Raw genomic sequence first — 18,326 nt, forward strand, 5'->3', positions numbered from 1 at the left:
TAGAATCAAATTATATATTCTTATACTACACCCTACATTACCGGCTATAATGCCTAATATATAGTCTATTTTTTAATTGTATTATTCATAGGTCTTTGATGGTTTCGCTGCGATCGCTACAATGTTTCAGAACGGTCGCAACTCTATTAATATTGTCCAGAGCTTAACTTTGTACCGATGTTATAAGTAATAGTGTAAGAAAACCATCTCTTGACGACAGTTAATGAGTGTGCTGTTCAATTCAGGTTTAAAAGAAGTTTCCTTTGTTTTAAACGGCTTCGCAGCTAGATAATATTCGTCAGAGATATCCAGTAGGGTCAACTGCTTGGAAGCCGGGACCAAACTAATTAGAAACACGTTACTTTCTTACACGTTGTTCACACACATGCGATAAGCAGCTATTAAGACGCATTCATTATCCTCGTTGTTTTTGATTTATTACAATTTATGTTCATTGACAATGACGATAGTTAGTGGACACAATGAATGTATCTTCAACATTCATTGTTTTACACTAGTTACCATTTTAATGTTTTTTTTCGAAATATTAGCAAGTTTTAGCAGCGTGACAGGGGGATGATTATAAATGTGATAACTAAATATTTATGCGAAAAGCTACAGAAACAAGCTCAGTAGCAAAAAGTTTAAACATAAACCCGGTTTAATGGCACTGGGTAAACGCCAAAGACATATAACAGTCGAGAAATCGAAATATGTGTTTAAATTATGAAGATGAAATACGAATAGTCAGTATTATGCATTGAAACTGCACTGTGGACATTTTTATTAACTATTGACTTAATTTACAAACGGGTAATTATGATCAAATCGAAAGAACAAAATTTTATGTATTTCGATATGTGCAGATGTTTGTGTAATATGAAATATGCTGTATATGTCTATACCCATTATAATACTTATAAAGGCTTATGTTCCATTATTAAAATTGTGTATTGCTCATCTTTAGACGAGATAAGTTCTGACATATTGAATCTTCTCTTATATCTACAATGCATCGATTATGTTTTCCTTGCAACAGTGCTTAAACAGGCCAGAATGACATCTCAAGACATGTACTGGTGATGGAGTGTACGTGGAATATCGCACTTCCTCTGACTTTACGGATGTGAACTTCCGAAACAGGAGACCGTTGTACATTTCCAAACTATCCCAAATAAGATAGAGATGCCTTGTTTCCGGGCTTTTATCGAGCATCTGCTCTTTCCCTGGCTTAACGCCATTTTGTATTGCAGCGTACATAGTGCCTATATTGGGGTCGCCTTTCTGTAGAGCTTCCATCTCATGACTCGTCATGATCTGTAAGCATGGTGACTCACAATTTACATCGCCGGGTTTTCCAGCTATCTTCGCAGTTCGAATCGCTTCCGTCATGCTCTGCTTGCTCACCGCCTCTTCCTGTTCGGCCCCTGTTGGTTCTGCCCCGTTCGTGCTACCCACTTTATCCAACATCATTGCGTCTGCTTTTCTCCTGCACTTGTTACACGGGCCATATTTGAGTGGTTCCATCATGTCTACGTTCGCACATTCACACTCTTTAGGCGTTAGACAACGGGACAGAGCGTCGCAATGACCCTGTTGCTTTCCCGGTCTATACTCAATCTCGAATGAATAAGCCGATAAGATCTCGATCCATCTTGCAATTTTGCCATTTGGCTCCTTGAGACGTAGCAGCCATACGAGTGCCTGGTGGTCCGTCCTAATACTGAATTTGCGACCTAACAAGTACTGACGGAAGTATTGAACGAAATATATTACGGCCAGTAATTCTTTCTCAGTTACACAGTAATTCTTTTCTGCTTTGTTTAGTCCGCGACTGGCATAAGCGATCACGCGTTCACGACCGTCCTGTAACTGTGCTAAAACGCCACCAATACCGACACCGGAAGCATCGACGTCCAACAGGAAGTCACCGGCCTCGTTTTTTGGATAGCCCATGATTTCTGGGCTTATAAGGTGCCCCTTTAATTCATTGAAAGCTTGTATGCACTTTTCATCCCAGACAAACTGTGCGCCTATCTTGGTTAGCTCAATCAAAAATAATAGTACCTGCCTGTGCTAGAAAAAACATAATACAAGTCTGTCATGATAACCTTACTTCCGGTCACATGGGGGTAAAGTCAACAAAAGCACGGGTAATGCAGTCTTTCTACTGGTTCGCGCTTAAGGCTGATGTCCGGGATTTTGTATTCGCTTGTGATGTGTGTGAAGCAGATAAAAGACCATCGAAGAGCCCAAAAGCCCCTATGGGACACATACGTGCAGGAGCCCCGTGGGATATACTCGCCTTAGATTTTGCAGGTCCATTTCCGGTTACACCTCGAGGAAATAGGTATATATTAGTTGCCACCGACATCTTTTCAAAATACGTGGAAGTGTGGGCAGTACCGAACCAGACAGCTGAGGAATGTGCAAACAAAATTTTAAACGATGTCGCTAGGTGGGGAACACCGGGCACAATTCATAGTGACCAAGGGTCAGCATTTGAGAGTAGGTTGTTTAAAGAGTTATGCGAGTTGCTAGGCGTGCGCAAGACAAGAACAAGTGCTCGTAACCCGCAGGGCAACGGACAAGTCGAAAGATTTAACCGCACTTTATTACGCATGGTTCGAGCCTACCTTACAGGGGAACAACATGATTGGGATCTATACTTGGGTTGCCTGGCCGGAGCTTACAGGTCTACGCCACAGCTGGCAACGTCATTTACACCGAATGCGTTGGCGATAGGCAGAGATATACGGCTTCCTACAGACGTTCTGTTCCCAACAAGATTTTCCGGAAGCCAACCTGAAGCTCCAGTATGCGAGCATGTAGATGTTCTAAAGAACCGAATGCACAAGGCTCATCGGTTGGCACGCCATCACTTGAAGGAAAACCTACGGCGCAGCAAAGACACATATGATCTCAATGTCATGCAGCATAGCTACGAACGGGGTGATTTGATTTGGTGTTTGCATGAAACTAAAAAGGTGGGGGTCAATCCTAAGCTCCAACGACGTTATGACGGCCCGTTCATGATTAAGAAAAAGATCAGTGAGGTGAACTTCATCATCCAAACCAGTGGGCAAGGTCACGAGAAGCTTGTGCACCACAACAAATTAAAACCATATCGCGGTCAGAATCGTCCAGTGTGGGCACTCGATCAGAACAGCAAACAAGAGAGGGTAGAGAGCAAATCACAGAAGGATCAAGTGGCGTCAACCAGTAAAGAATAGATATTCAGGATGAAGAGTGTGTTGAAAATGTGTCTATGAAAAGAGTGTTGCAAAATAATGGAAAGCATTTTTGTAAAGTGTTACATAGTAGTTATATATCAAACACTGGTCAGCTGTGTTTGTTAATGTTGTCTGATCCTGCAGAAGTGTGTGTAAAAGTTAGCTTGTGTATATCTATATACAAATATAACAATAAATATATTAAGAACAATTTTTTTTTATTCTCTGAAACTATGTGTGTCACCGGAACGTCCGTAACTGAATACGTATAAGAGTGTATAATCATGCGGCGCATACAACAATACGGTTATTTTTGCGCGTTTAATCGTTCAGCATATAGGCAAAACAAAGCGGGTCAGCCTTCACACAATCAAGATAACATAGTTATATTGCATTTGTTTTATTTCAATTATAGATGAACCGCTTCGCCAATGGAAGTTATGTGTATAGGTGCCGGCAATGCGAGAAGATTGGTCGTAAGTGGCAGATACTTGACCATGCTTTAAATGCCCACGTTCCGGTCGAAAGGGTTCCGTACTTCTGCCAGTTGTGTAAATTCCGGTGCCAGGACCTACAGACGCTGCTTGACCACACGAGTAAATACAAGCGTCACACGGAGATAGTTGGAAAAAATGGTCCGTGTGATCTACAAAGGGTTCTCTTAAAGTCATTAAATCCGATATTCGTTGGAGAAGATTGGGTCAAGCCTATGGGCCAGGAAGTATTGACCGAGTGTTTAGGTCAGGAAAATCAATTGGTTGCGGAGCCAAAAATCCAATTCCAGTCATGGATACTTGGAGACGAGAGACCACAAACAACGTTGCAAGGTTTGGACTTTGGGTCCACATCCCAACCAACCCAGACGATCCAAGCGACTGCCCCAGTTTCTTCAAGGGTTCCTCTCTTTCAGGACATCAGCCCCTTTCTTGCGACGGTAGCCAGCCCACAAAACCAACGTTCGATGACGCCCGTTCCATGCCTAGCAGAGCCAGTATTCATGGCAGCGAAGACATCAGATCCACCTTTTGTACCGTCGTTTGAAAACATATTCCTAACATCAACGCCAACGCAGCTCCTGATGCCGCAACCTCAAACAACATTGAGTGTATCGGCACCACTAGTTAGTGCCACTGAAATGAGACCTTTAGTGACTAGCACGCTATCCCTTATCAGGACGAAGAAGCCTGAGGCATTGCCAAGCACCCCCTTACATGATGAGCCGATTCATGAGGCTGTCCTAACAGGGCCAACACAGATGTCGGGTCAGTTATCCAATGCTGAAGGGGGCGAGCCGAACAAAAGGCGAAGAACAGACGAGTCATCGGAGGGGCTCGAAAGTACATTTAAGGACTGTTCAGCACAGATTGTGGCAGCTATCAAAGAAAATACCGCTGTTCTCAGAAATGTTCATACGGCCATAGACACCATGAGAAACGAGTTGTACCGCGTGGAGAGGAGGGTTAATCACATTTCTTACAACATGCCCCTGGGACCCCGCGAAACAGAAAGGACAAACAAAAACGTGAAAAACGTTGTGGGGAAACCAAAAAAATAAATTAACTTTAATTAACTTTCACAGATGAAACAGTAATTTAAAAAGTTCGTGTTAATGATATTTAATAATTATCGTTACAGTTACAAACCACTCCGTCGGAACATTTCTTAGTTGACTTTATAGTTGTTTAAAATATTTAAGGCGGCACGAGCTCGCCTTTTAAAGATGGGGGTGTTGATAGGCCCAAGGCCAGCCCATAAATTTGAGTTCTTAAAATATCATTAACATTAACAATAACAAGTTGCATTTTACAATTTATTTGAATTTATATGGTAAAAATTGGACTTACCTGTGATATATGATATAATCATTATCCTCGATTTCTTTGAAACACAGGTGGGGTAGCACAAACTTTACAGATATGAAAACATCTTATTGCATTACCCCACCCGTTGACATTTATGGTAGTTTCACAGAAATTACACTATTTTCGTATATGTTTACCGACTAGTAAGATTAAAAATCATAATAAGCATCACCAGTAAGACTAACTGGTTAACTATACTTAATTCACTATTCGTTTTACCCTCGATTAGTCGCTTATTTCAAGTAAATTCCATGTTTTTATGTTGAACTTTCACATTGTCAGCCATCTTGTTGTTTACATGTATGTACTTCCTTTTCGCTCAAGGTCACAAAGTACATCTACGCATAATTTCACGGTTAGTGATTTGCAGCTACCACTGTTATATTCCATAAGGCTGCTCAGTTATACTAACATTCCAGTCTTGTTTACATCAGAGTATAGACATTGATGTTTCTATTTTTAGAATTAAAAGTCGTAGACAGTGTCGGAAACGATCGATTAATTTCGATCGCATTTTTAGATCGATCAAGTTGTTCGACACTTTTCGATTCACTTTTCGAGTCTTTTCGATCAATTATTTGATCGATATATTTTTCTGAGTATAAAAGGGCTGCGATTTTTCAGTTCAGGGTTCAGACATTTTTGCCATTAGTGAGTACAGCCGCAGTATTGAAAATATTGTTTTAAAGCTTTACGCAAGTAAAAGTACGTTATAGCGGCAGTATTTGGATTTCTTAAAACGGCTAGACTTTGTTTTATACAAATTTATACGAGTTTATAGTAACTTTATCCAAATACGATTTATAACTTAAAACAAAAGAATTCTTTAACCTTTATTAATGATATTGTTGAATGTGGAAGTGAAGGCTGACTTAAATGAATATTAATTGTACTGTATACTATAAACTATACGTGCAGCGACATATAATAACAGTTTAAAGCGATAATCGAGGGGTATATTGTGTTGGCGTTATTTGAAAACATTATTTCTCCGTCCATAGAAATAAAACATATACACGTTTAAAGTGTCTTTCTATGTGTTGCACGTATTATAAACTGAAGGAAAGTCATAAAGCCAATTTAAGGTGTCAAGCGTATAAAGTAATGTCAGGAAAACGACTATGAACATAAACGGTGTATCACAGTTTTAAAGAGAAACAACGTAATATTCTTAGTGTATTTACTGAATAGTACCGGTGTTACAGTTTAACACGATTTGTCTAGCCATTGTTTGTCCCCGTCCTTAATACAAGCCAGCCTGATTAACCGTACCCTAGGTACCCCGGACCCCCAACATTATCAAATGCGTATTGAGAATTCAATCAACCATTATTACCAAATCTTTCATGAAGGTTAAATCGTTATAAAATTTACCAAAGGAACAAAAATATATTGAAACAGACCATTGATTTATTCATTTATGTTCATGTCTGCAACTAACAGTTAAATCTTTCTTGAATTATCACATATCGAAAGCTCCTTTAATTTGTGTAGCTTTTACACCATGACCTTTATTGGAATGATAGTATTTATGTTTTATCAAAATGCGTCAAAACTTATTGTGTACCATGTGTTATATATAAACACTGTAAAACACAACCATTTTCCAGTTGAAATAGGTAGTTTGTGGAATATAAACATAAATGACGGAAATTGCCATCTTAATGCTACCTTCTTTTTATGAGTTTGTTTGCGAATGGGCTTTAAAATATCCCGGTATGCAATTAATTTTGTCATAACATACATATGGTGGCTAATTTCTGCCTTCTTGCTCTGGCGTCTTTGGCGAGACGCTGTCACACCAGCTCGACAAACACAGTTGGGGCGCCAAGCCAGACGCTTACACACCAAGTACTATAGTTTCATTCCAGAATACGCCAACACACCAGAACGATAAATACTATAGTGTCGCTTAGTAAAACGCCAATGCACTCGAACGACAAAACCTATAGTGTCGCTCAGTAAAAATGCTTATACAACGACGAAAAATGTAGTGTTGCTCAGAAAAAAAGCCAGCTTTCCAGAAAACAAACACTGTAGTGTCCCTCAAAATGCCAACACACCGGAACATATAAAAATGTAGGATTGCTCAATAAAACGCCAATACACCGGAACATATAACAATGTAGCGCCGCTCAGTAAAACGCAAACACACCACAACAACAAAAACTGTAGTGTCACTCAGTAAAACGCAACTACAACACAACAACAAACACAGTAGTGTCACTCAATAAAACGCGAACACACCAGAACCACAAACACTGTAGTGTTGCTCAATAAAACGCAAACACACCACAACAACAAACACTGTAGGTCACTCAGTTAAACGCAAACACACCACAACAACAAACACTGTAGGTCACTCAGTAAAACGCAAACACACGAGAACAACAAACACTGTACTGTCGCTCAGTAAAACGCAAACACACCACAACAACAAACACTGTAGTGTCGCTCAGTAAAACGCGAACACACCAGAACAACAAACACTGTAGGTCACTCAGTTAAACGCAAACACACCACAACAACAAACACTGTAGGTCACTCAGTAAAACGCAAACACACCACAACAACAAACACTGTAGGTCACTCAGTTAAACGCAAACACACCACAACAACAAACACTGTAGGTCACTCAGTTAAACGCAAACACACGACAACAACAAACACTGTAGGTCACTCAGTAAAACGCAAACACACCACAACAACAAACACTCTAGTGTCGCTCAGTAAAACGCAAACACACCAGAACAACAAACACTGTAGGTCACTCAGTTAAACGCAAACACACCACAACAACAAACACTGTAGGTCACTCAGTAAAACGCAAACACACCACAACAATAAACATTGTAGGTCACTCAGTTAAACGCAAACACGCCACAACAACAAACACTGTAGGTCACTCAGTAAAACGCAAACACACCACAACAACAAACACTGTAGGTCACTCAGTAAAACGCAAACACACCACAACAACAAACACTGTAGTGTCACTCAGTAAAACGCAAACACATTACAACAACAAACACTGTAGGTCACTCAGTAAAACGCAAACACACCAGAACAACAAACACTGTACGTCACTCAGTAAAACGCAAACACACCACAACAACAAACACTGTAGGTCACTCAGTAAAACGCAAACACACCACAACAACAAACACTGTAGGTCACTCAGTAAAACGCAAACACACCACAACATCAAACACTGTAGGTCACTCAGTAAAACGCAAGCACACCGGAACAACAAACACTGTAGGTCGCTCAGTTAAACGCAAACACACCACAACAACAAACACTATAGGTCACTCAGTAAAACGCAAACACACGAGAGAAACAAACACTATAGTGTCGCTCAGTAAAAGGCAAACACACCAGAACAACAAACACTGTACTGTCTCTCAAAAAAAACGCCAACACCTAAAGACGACAGACTCTGTAGTGTCACTCAGTAAAACGCAAACACACCGGATCAACAAACACTGTAGGTCACTCAGTAAAACGCAAACACACGAGAAAAACAGACATTGTAGTGTCTCTTAGTACATCGCCAACACACCTGAACAACAAACATTGTAGTGTCACTCAATAAAACGCCAACACAGGAGAGCAACAATCAATGTAGTGTCTCTCAGTACACCAACACACCAGAACAACAACACTGTAGTTTTGGGAAAACTAAAGGGTCTGAACTTAATACTTAAACTGTTATTATTAAATTGTTGGAAAGTTTCCTTTTATAGCAAATTAACAATTTTAAAATTTCAATATGCATTCATGACTTGAAAATAGTATAATATTTTAAACACTCTTAACATTACATGTATTCTTGTTAATCTGGTACATATAAAATGCGTATCGGCGCCCTCATTATATTGGGTTTAAACAGTATTTGTCGTTCAGGCTTGATTGCGTGCTAGAAGCAAGTCACCACACCCTATAAAAGATAGCAGGAAGCAGCCATCATAATTATATATACACACAAGCTTTCAACGTTGATCATACCATTGAAATTGGAAACTGCAGGAAAAGCGTAATATCCCGTTTTAACCATGTGAAAGGAGTACAAGCAAACTACTAGAGACTAAACATTACAAGATAACACACATTTCACATTTATCATATCACCGTCATTACTAAATGCTTGGTTAAACGCTTTGGCGTGGTTGGTGAAAACTATGTAAGAACTAACTAGGGTTGAAACATAATGAATCATGTATAACGTCGCTTTTCCACAGACATTCCAGTATTATAAACCGTGTGTAAGAATAGCGCTCTTAATAACACACTCATCCAGTTCAGGAAAATTCACTGATTTCGAAGACAAAATACCAATTTATTATATGACAGTGACAGAACGACGCAAACAAAATTAACTATTTAATAAAGAAATGTTCCGTGTTAAATTTGACAGTTTTTGTCTTCCATTATGAGTATTAATGGGCAGTGCTCAGTCATTCTGAAATTCCAGCTAGACTCCTAGACGAAATTTCTATATCAGTCGGGCATTTCTTTGATACTTATCAATGATGTGTACATGTTCTTGACTGCGACAGCATATCTATTGTCTTACGTTAACAAAGAAAGGTGACACACTCACCTTTCGTGATTTCGTTATATTTTTGTATAAGTATAAGTGTTCGCTCTTCAAATTCAGAAACCACTAGACTAGGTATGTTAATGTTTTAGCCCAGGCCGATGACATTTAATATGTATATAAAAAGCTACAAGAAACAAGCTCCGTAGGCAAAATTCTAAACATAATTACTTGTATGAAAATTTACAGAAACAAGCTCAGTTGCAAAAAGATTAAACATAAACCCGTTTAATGAAACAGTGTAAACGCCAAAGACATTTTTAAGTTTAAAGACATTTACACCATTGAACTTTTTGTATTGCGATACAAATTAAATATGAAAATGCTAAGTCTACGTGATCATGTATATAGTACCTTATTTTCTTTTATTTTCGGACACTACAAATGACTTCAAAGTAAATTTACAAGAAGTAAAGTTAACTTACAGTATTTGATATGTGCACGGAATCTTTGACAAATATTGCTTTGCACTTTGAACTCAAAAGTATAGTTACGTCTTGTTTAATGAAGTTACATTTCATATGCGGCAATATCTTGTGAATTAATCTTTATCAATCTTACAATCATTAATCAATGCATCAAAGCAGTCGAATGTAAAACTTATTTCAAAGATTGGGCCGTAGTATTCTTCATCGGGGGTAAACCGTCCGAACTTTCATGACTACGGACTATGCCATTTCACTTCCAATAAAACTAGTAAAACGGATAGATATAAAATTTTCAGCATTCAAACATCACACGCTGTATTCATACCCATTCAATATATGTTTAACGCAGTATCGGTTTGGGACAGTTCACAGGTTTCATACAGTTATGTTCATACAAAAAAGAATGATATTATATGAACAGACATTTCCCTCTCCCTGAATGATGTTTCCACTTATAGATAATACGAGAAACTGCAAACTCTCTAAAAATATAACACAACATTTTATATCGGAATATTAAAAAAATACTTCTCAGCCAAACAAGGAACACCATCCCTGGCAAAAGGTTTGTCCTGTCGGATTCTTTGGTACATCTCAACACATTATAAAGATATAAAGTTGTTCCATGGTAAATTATGGCATGGAACTGTGTACATCAGAGAACATTTACACAAACATTATCACGTCATTATGTTGTCTCATTTTCTTTATGATGCTGTACAATGGAAGCAGTCTATCAAATGTTTTTGCAGGCAAGATTACAATGCGCCAGTGAACCAGTTTTGCAATATGATATAATGTTTCGATATAAACTTTTCCCTTATGCATTTCAACATTAGGTAAGGTAGATAGAATTTACTACCCATGCGTTGTTGGACAGCCTTCTAAATCTACACACTCATCAAGAACAGTTTACTTATTTCAAAGACAAAAAAAATCATTATATGGCAGTGACAGAACGACGCAATGGGAGGAATATTAACTATTTAATAAATAAATATTCCGTCGTAAGTTTGACAGATTTGTTTTCCATCATGAGTATAAATGGACAGTGCTAATTCATTCCGAAATATAAGCTTGCGTTCTAGCCGAAATAATTATAGATGTCGGCGTTTCTTTGATACGATTAAAAAAGGTGTAAATGTTTTCACTGCAACAGCATATCTGGCATAGTTTTGTGCTCATTTATTTAGTTGAGTAAACTTGTATCATTGCATCGTTCTTTTGATGTGCTGGCTGTTTTCATTCGTTTGTAAATGGTGTTTGTATCCGGTAGTTTAATACTTAGATGTGTTGTTTAATATGTGTGAAGTATAATCATTGTCTTTAAGTTTTTGAATAGGCGAACATTTTTAATTTCCTATAAATTCCTAAGTGTTTGGCAATACCGGCTTTCGCGCGTGCACTTGAGTCGGATGTTTCTATCCGGACCGGAAACACGTGATAGATACTTATATTATTATGTTAATAATGTAAGTATATAAAAGTTACAATCGTGATTTAAAATATAGTGGTTTTGATCACACACAATATTCAGGATACAATTTAAAGCTATGGATCTTTCTCCAACCGACAAAATTGTGTTTTTGGATTTACTCCAAAAATGTCGTAAAAATAAATGTATTAATTACCTAGACAAAATTTCGTTGATTATTTGTACTCTTTTTCAAAGGGAAAACATCAGTATGTGTTGTCGACATATTGCTGAAAAAAGAATAATGATTAAATAACATATCCATCTTTGTTGACGGTTATACATATTTTTAGATTGCCACACCTTCAAAAGGTCATCGAAGCCACAGGTGGATTCACAGTAGCTCACCTGTTTTCGTGAATTTGATATAACACTTAAAATTGCATGGTTCTTTATTTGTGATAAATAGGGACAAGCCCAGTCGTCGAAAACTGCACAAGGCAAGGGCCCAAACGACAATGAACTTGAGGCCATATAACCCACATCAACCAAAACAGTCCTTGTAAGAACATATTTTGTTGTCACCAAGAGTGATGTTGATGGACGTCGAACCTTGGGACTCTTTTTTGCAGGCATTTAGCTACACCATCTTATACACGTGCGGCTAGTGGCTCGAAAACCAGCACCGCTAGTTCCTGTAAAAATGTATTTAGAATTAAACTTTCGAAATCGTTATTTTTTGTGGTTGAACCTTAGATAATATTTGAAAACAAATCAATGACTACTGTTACTTTTTTCCATTTTGTTAATGGTTTTAATAAATGATGATCTTTTGGCCACCAACATGCCGAAATGATAAAAACGGCTCCCATACGTCATTGATGGGATATCAAATCAAAAACATTAGGTGTATTATTGTCATTCATTCCATATAAATGCGTATCGGCGCCCTTAATTTGTTGTTTTTGCGTAAAAAACGACAATTGCAGGGTATTGATACGACCAAACAATGTTTGTCGTTCTGGCTTTATTGCGTCCTAGCTAAAATGCACATCTATCATTTCACCGTTATAAATGCTGGTAAATACTGGGTTCACCGCGTTTGTGTGCTTGGCGAAAATGCAGAACTCATAAGGGGGAAAATATATTGAAACATGTAAACGTTGCTTTTCTCAGACAACCAAGTGTTATAAGACAGCGTTCCAAATCAACAGATCCATTAAGATCAACGAAATTCACTAATTTCGAAGACAAACTATTAACTTATTAAATGGCAGTGACAGAACGATGCATTAGACATATTAAGTAGTTAATGAAGACATTTTCCGTGTTAAATTTGACAAATATTGTCGTCCATTATGAGTATTAATGGACAGTGCTCAGTCCTTCTGAAATATCAGCTAGCCTTCTAGACAACATAATTATATTAGGCGGGCATTTTATTGATACATATAAACGATGTGTTAATATTCCCGACTGCGATAGCATACCTATTGTCTAGCGCTGTGTTATGCTTGACCTACATGCTGATATTAATACAATCATTGTTTAACACTTTATCATTGCATCGTATATTTGTTGTGTTGGCACTTTTTTCATAAGTTTGCACATGAAGTCTGAATCCGGTAATAGAATATGATGGTAAATTACTAAATTGGTTAAACAAAAAAACGATAAGGAAATGTTTAAACAAAACGTACTTGTATATCCAGACAGGCAGAAATAGTTTGAGAAAATACATGGCGGTTCAAGACAGGAAGTACATTGAGCCAAAAGAATAATTGCTGACAATAAAATACGACTTTACTGAATTACCTCCCTTAAAGCAGTAACACCGTCTTTTTTATTTATGATGTCTATAGATAACAGTGAAATCACTTTTTAATTCACACGGTGTTTTGAAGTAGGAAAAATATGACCGCTAAAAACACGTAATGGGAAGAAAAGTATTCATTTCTTATTTGTATTATTAAAAAAGCATCAGCAATTTATGTATACGGTGCATTTTATATTACGCATTGAAAAACATCAAGGGTTGTAAATTTCTTTAAAATTTTGATCCCATTTCATAAAGCAATAGTTTGTTTATTTTATCGAATTACAATGATCTGCCAAATCATTGTAAACGTAACTTTTGCTATTATTATTAAATGATAAGCAATGTTACTATTATCTAAATTGTGTTTTAAACATTGTCAGTTGCTATTGATTACAACAATGTTACAAACGGTTAGCATGCGAAAGGTTTTGGCTTACATCGAAGCAATTATATATGGAGGCAGATTTTTCCTATCCCGTTTGTCTTGCCGTTGAGTTATTGAAGGGCGCAAAAATGTCAAAACGTCAAATAAGGACGCAAAACTGTTGGTGAAATATTTTCCGTGCAGATGCGATATTATGCACAAGGGAACTTCTTTCACAGGCATTTGCAATCAATTTTATTGCATTCGATATTCTCAGGTGACAAACTGAAATATTTTCTGTTGAACTGTTTTTCGTCTAATATTGAGTGTGTATACTATCCCTTATTAAGTAATCCACATGCATTGTAGATACAGTGTGCCCAAATATATATCGACATGTCAATTTATACTTGCCACGAGGTTGTCAGGACGAATATCAGATATAATTTCAACCCGGAATTCCATTGCATTACTATGTTGCTGGTGTTTTACTGGTACGTCTAATTTCATAGTTATTTTAGTAAAAACGTCATAGGTTTGATATTCTCCAGAATGCCAGTTATTGTGTCGTAAACGTCATTCCCTTGATTTAAATAAACTGAATCTGAACGTTGCAACTATGGTATGTAAGCAAAGTATGGAACTAGTTATTTTAGTGTCTTCACGCCAATTACGAAAGTACCACTAGTATAAACGTTACTATCGTCTTTTCAGTACAGGTTGAAGAATAGTTTCCTTTGTTTAAAAAGCTGCTCAGATACATTACATTATGGTCGTTAAACATATCAAGTAGGTTCAGCATCTTGGATGCTCGAATCAACTTAATCAGGAACACGTAGCTAATTGGCGTTTCGTCTATTCAATTGTGTTAATCAGCTATTAAGGCACACACATATTTCTCGTTGTATTGGGATTTTCGTACAATTAATGTTCATTGAAAATAAAGAAGGCTTGTGGATAAAGCTGAATGAATCAGTTCCTTGACCTTAAGTATCATTTCAATCATTCGACAGGTTTTTAGGTAGTTAGCCGCACTGCAGCATGACAGAGTCGTGACAGGGATCTGGAATGGTCAATATTCTTTGTTTATATTATACTTATCAAATTTTATACTAAGTTTCAGGAATAACATTTGCAACTGTACCAAGAACATTTTAGGATTTTTTGACTAAACGGACAAACGAGTATTTACTGTCATATTGAAATAGCAGAATTATGTATTTCAAATTAGTAAAGATATTTTTGTACTTATATATTAACATGGGTTATGATGTATAATATGGAGTATGTTGTGTAAAACGGAATAAGCTGTAAATGTTTATCATCATTTCTTAAAAAGGTTTTGTATTTTCCTATTCAACTTACTTTTATTATTTCAATTGTTTATTGATAATCTGATTTATTTCTGACATAATAAATATTTTGCCTGGAATATATTCTGATGTTGTTTTTTGTTGTATCGCAGAGAAATACACGAGCCTACGTCAAAAGTGCTCTGTTCTTATAACTTAAGTGAAAATTGTGTTTCAAGTTCATTGTCGTTTGGGTCCTTGTCTTGTGCAGTTTTCGACCACTGGGCTTATCCCTAGCGTGAAATTTTATTTTCGAAAACAGGTGAACTACAGTGAATCCTACTGTGGCTTCGATGACTATTTGAAGGCGGGAAACCCTATAAGTATGTATAACCATCAACAAAGGTGGATATTAAATGATTTTTCTTCTCATCAGCAAAATGTTGACAGCACATGATGTCGTTTTCCCTATGAAAAAGAGTACCCATCATCATACATTTTCTTCAACGAAATTTTGTCTGGGTAATTGATTTAATTCTGCCACATTTTTTGGGTAAATCTAAAAAATATTTTGAATCTTATGAAGCACTCTTTTTTGTGGCCAAAATCACTATATTTGTAAAATCACAATTGTTGCTACTATTTACATACGTCATGTAATAATATAACCATCTATCACGTGTTTCCGGTCCGGACACATCCGACACAATGGTAAGTGCGTAAGTCGGTAACGAGGCTTGCAAAACACTAAGGAATTCATAGGGGTTTAAAACTGTATCAACAACTTTAAGACAATGATAAGTTACATATTATATATTACTTATAACATATTAACTGATACCTTGAAGTATTCAACAACCGGTTACAGATAACAGTGTCAACACATCAAAGGTACGATACAATGATACAAGATTACTCTACTAAATAAATGAGCACACACTAATGCTAGATATGCTGTCGCAGTCAAAATCAAATGCCCGAAGGCTAGCTTAAATTTCAGAATGACTGAGCACTGTCCATTAATACCTATAATGGAAGACAAAATATATCAATTTTACGATGGAACATTTCTTTATTAAACAGTTATTAATTCCAATGCGTCCTTCTATCACTGCTATAAAATAAATTGATATTTTTTTCTTTGAAATAAGTAAATTTTCCTCTTCTGATTGAGTGTGTTGATAAGAACGCTGCCCTAAAACGCATGGGTAGTAAATTTAATATACTTTACGTAATTGTGAAATACATTAGGGAAACATTTATATCGAAACAGTGTATCATACTTTAAAACTCGTTCACTGGCACATTTTTGTCTTTTTGCAGAAACACTTGATAAGCTGCTTCCATCGTACTGCATCATAAAGAAAATGAGAGAACATAATAACGTGATTATGTTTGTTAAAATGTTCTCTGATGTACACGATAATTGGTTATAATTTCCCCTGGGATCTACTTTGTTCCGTTATAATGTATTGAGATGTATCGAAGAATCCGACAGGACATGCCTTTTTCCCCAGGGATGCTGTTCCTTTTGTCTTTGGGGTGAAATGTTTTATGTTTTTGTTTTTTTTTATAGTATTTTGTGTTAAGATTGCCCTTCCATTTAGAGAGTGTGCAGCTTCTCAAATAATCTTAGGTGGAAACATCAGTCAGGGAGAGTGAAGCATATTTTCATATAATAACATACTTTTGTATAAACAAAACTGAAACATGTGAACTGTCCCTGACCGATACTGCCAGCGTTAAACTTATGTTGAATGGTTATTAATACATAATGTGATGTTTGAATGCTGAAAGTTTTCAATCTATCCGTATTACTAGTTTAATTGGAAGTGTAATGGCATAGTCCGAAGTCATGAACGTTTTGTCGGTTTACTAAAGATGAAGAACACTACGGCCCCATATTTTCAAAAAGTTTTACATACTATTACTTTAATGAATTGATTTGACTTGTACGATTGATGAAGATTAATTAACAAGATATTGCCGCATATGAAATGTAACTTCATAAAACGAGACGTAAATACACTTTTGAGTTCGAAGTGTAAAGCAATATTTGTTGAAGTTTCCATGCGCATATCAAATACTGTAAGTAAACTTTACTTCTTGTAATTTTACTCTGAAGTCGTTTGTAGTGTCCGAAAATAAATGATAATGCGGTACTATATACATGCTCACGTAGACTTAGCATTTTTAAATTTAATTAGTATTGCAATACAAAAAGTTCAATGGTGTAAATGTTTTTAAACATGAATGACATCGGACAAACAAAACATTAACATAACTTGTCTAGTGGTTTCTGAAGGTAAAGAACGAACACTTGAATATGTTTACAAAAGTAACAAATTCGCGGAAGGTGTGTGTGTCACGTTTTACGATTTGTATTCTTTGTTGACGTTCAGTAAACAATGCCACAAAAGCTAGAATATGTATATCAATTTTCGAGGGCTAAATACCTGTCCCGAAGTTTATAAACAAAGAATTAAGATCATGAAATAAAAAAGACGATACAACCAGAACAACATAGCACGTTACAAATTGCCAACGCTTAATATGCGTGACGCCATATCCATTTCTTAATACAATCGTTAAACAATAATGGAAAGGCACAAGCAAAGTAGTCATGAGGGCACCACACGAGAGATACTTACGTAGCAACACGACATAGATAACAAACACATCTTAAGATATTAAGTATGCTAATAGGTGCACCGAAATCCAAGGAACAACGCGATAACAGATTTAATGTTGTCGATATAAAATTGGCTTAACGTTTTTTTCTAATTTGTCAGATGTTCACACTGCAATATGTTGCAAGTATTGAGAAAAAAAAACAACATACAACACTGATGGACATTGTGTCACATTTAAAGCCTTGTCTGACCGACAATTTCCCGATACAGCTTGTTATTTGAAACAGTAAATGTGTCTGCCCCATTTATGAAAGTCTTATATATTACCGGATAATGTTGTCAGAAATAATCTAACCATATTAGTAAGTGGTGAATATTCATCCGGTGTTACAATATACCATGTAAATTCCATCACCAATCCTTGACTTAAAATTTCATTTTGCCCTGTTCCTTGCATTTTTGTAAAAATAGCATATACGATTCAGTACATTTTTTTCTTTTTAAAATGAGCTTTTTATGTCTGCTTTATTATATTACATTTTCATGGCGCAAAACATCACAATTCTAAAAAAAACACAATTTGTTGAAAGCCAAAGTATTAGGTATCTTTTTTGTGGTAAAGTGCATAAGTTACACAAATAGAACACTTTTGACGTCAGCTCTTCACTTTACAATTTTAAT

Source organism: Mya arenaria, chromosome 5 (genome assembly GCF_026914265.1).
Source record: "Mya arenaria isolate MELC-2E11 chromosome 5, ASM2691426v1".
In the NCBI taxonomy this organism is placed as follows: Eukaryota; Metazoa; Mollusca; class Bivalvia; order Myida; family Myidae; genus Mya; species Mya arenaria.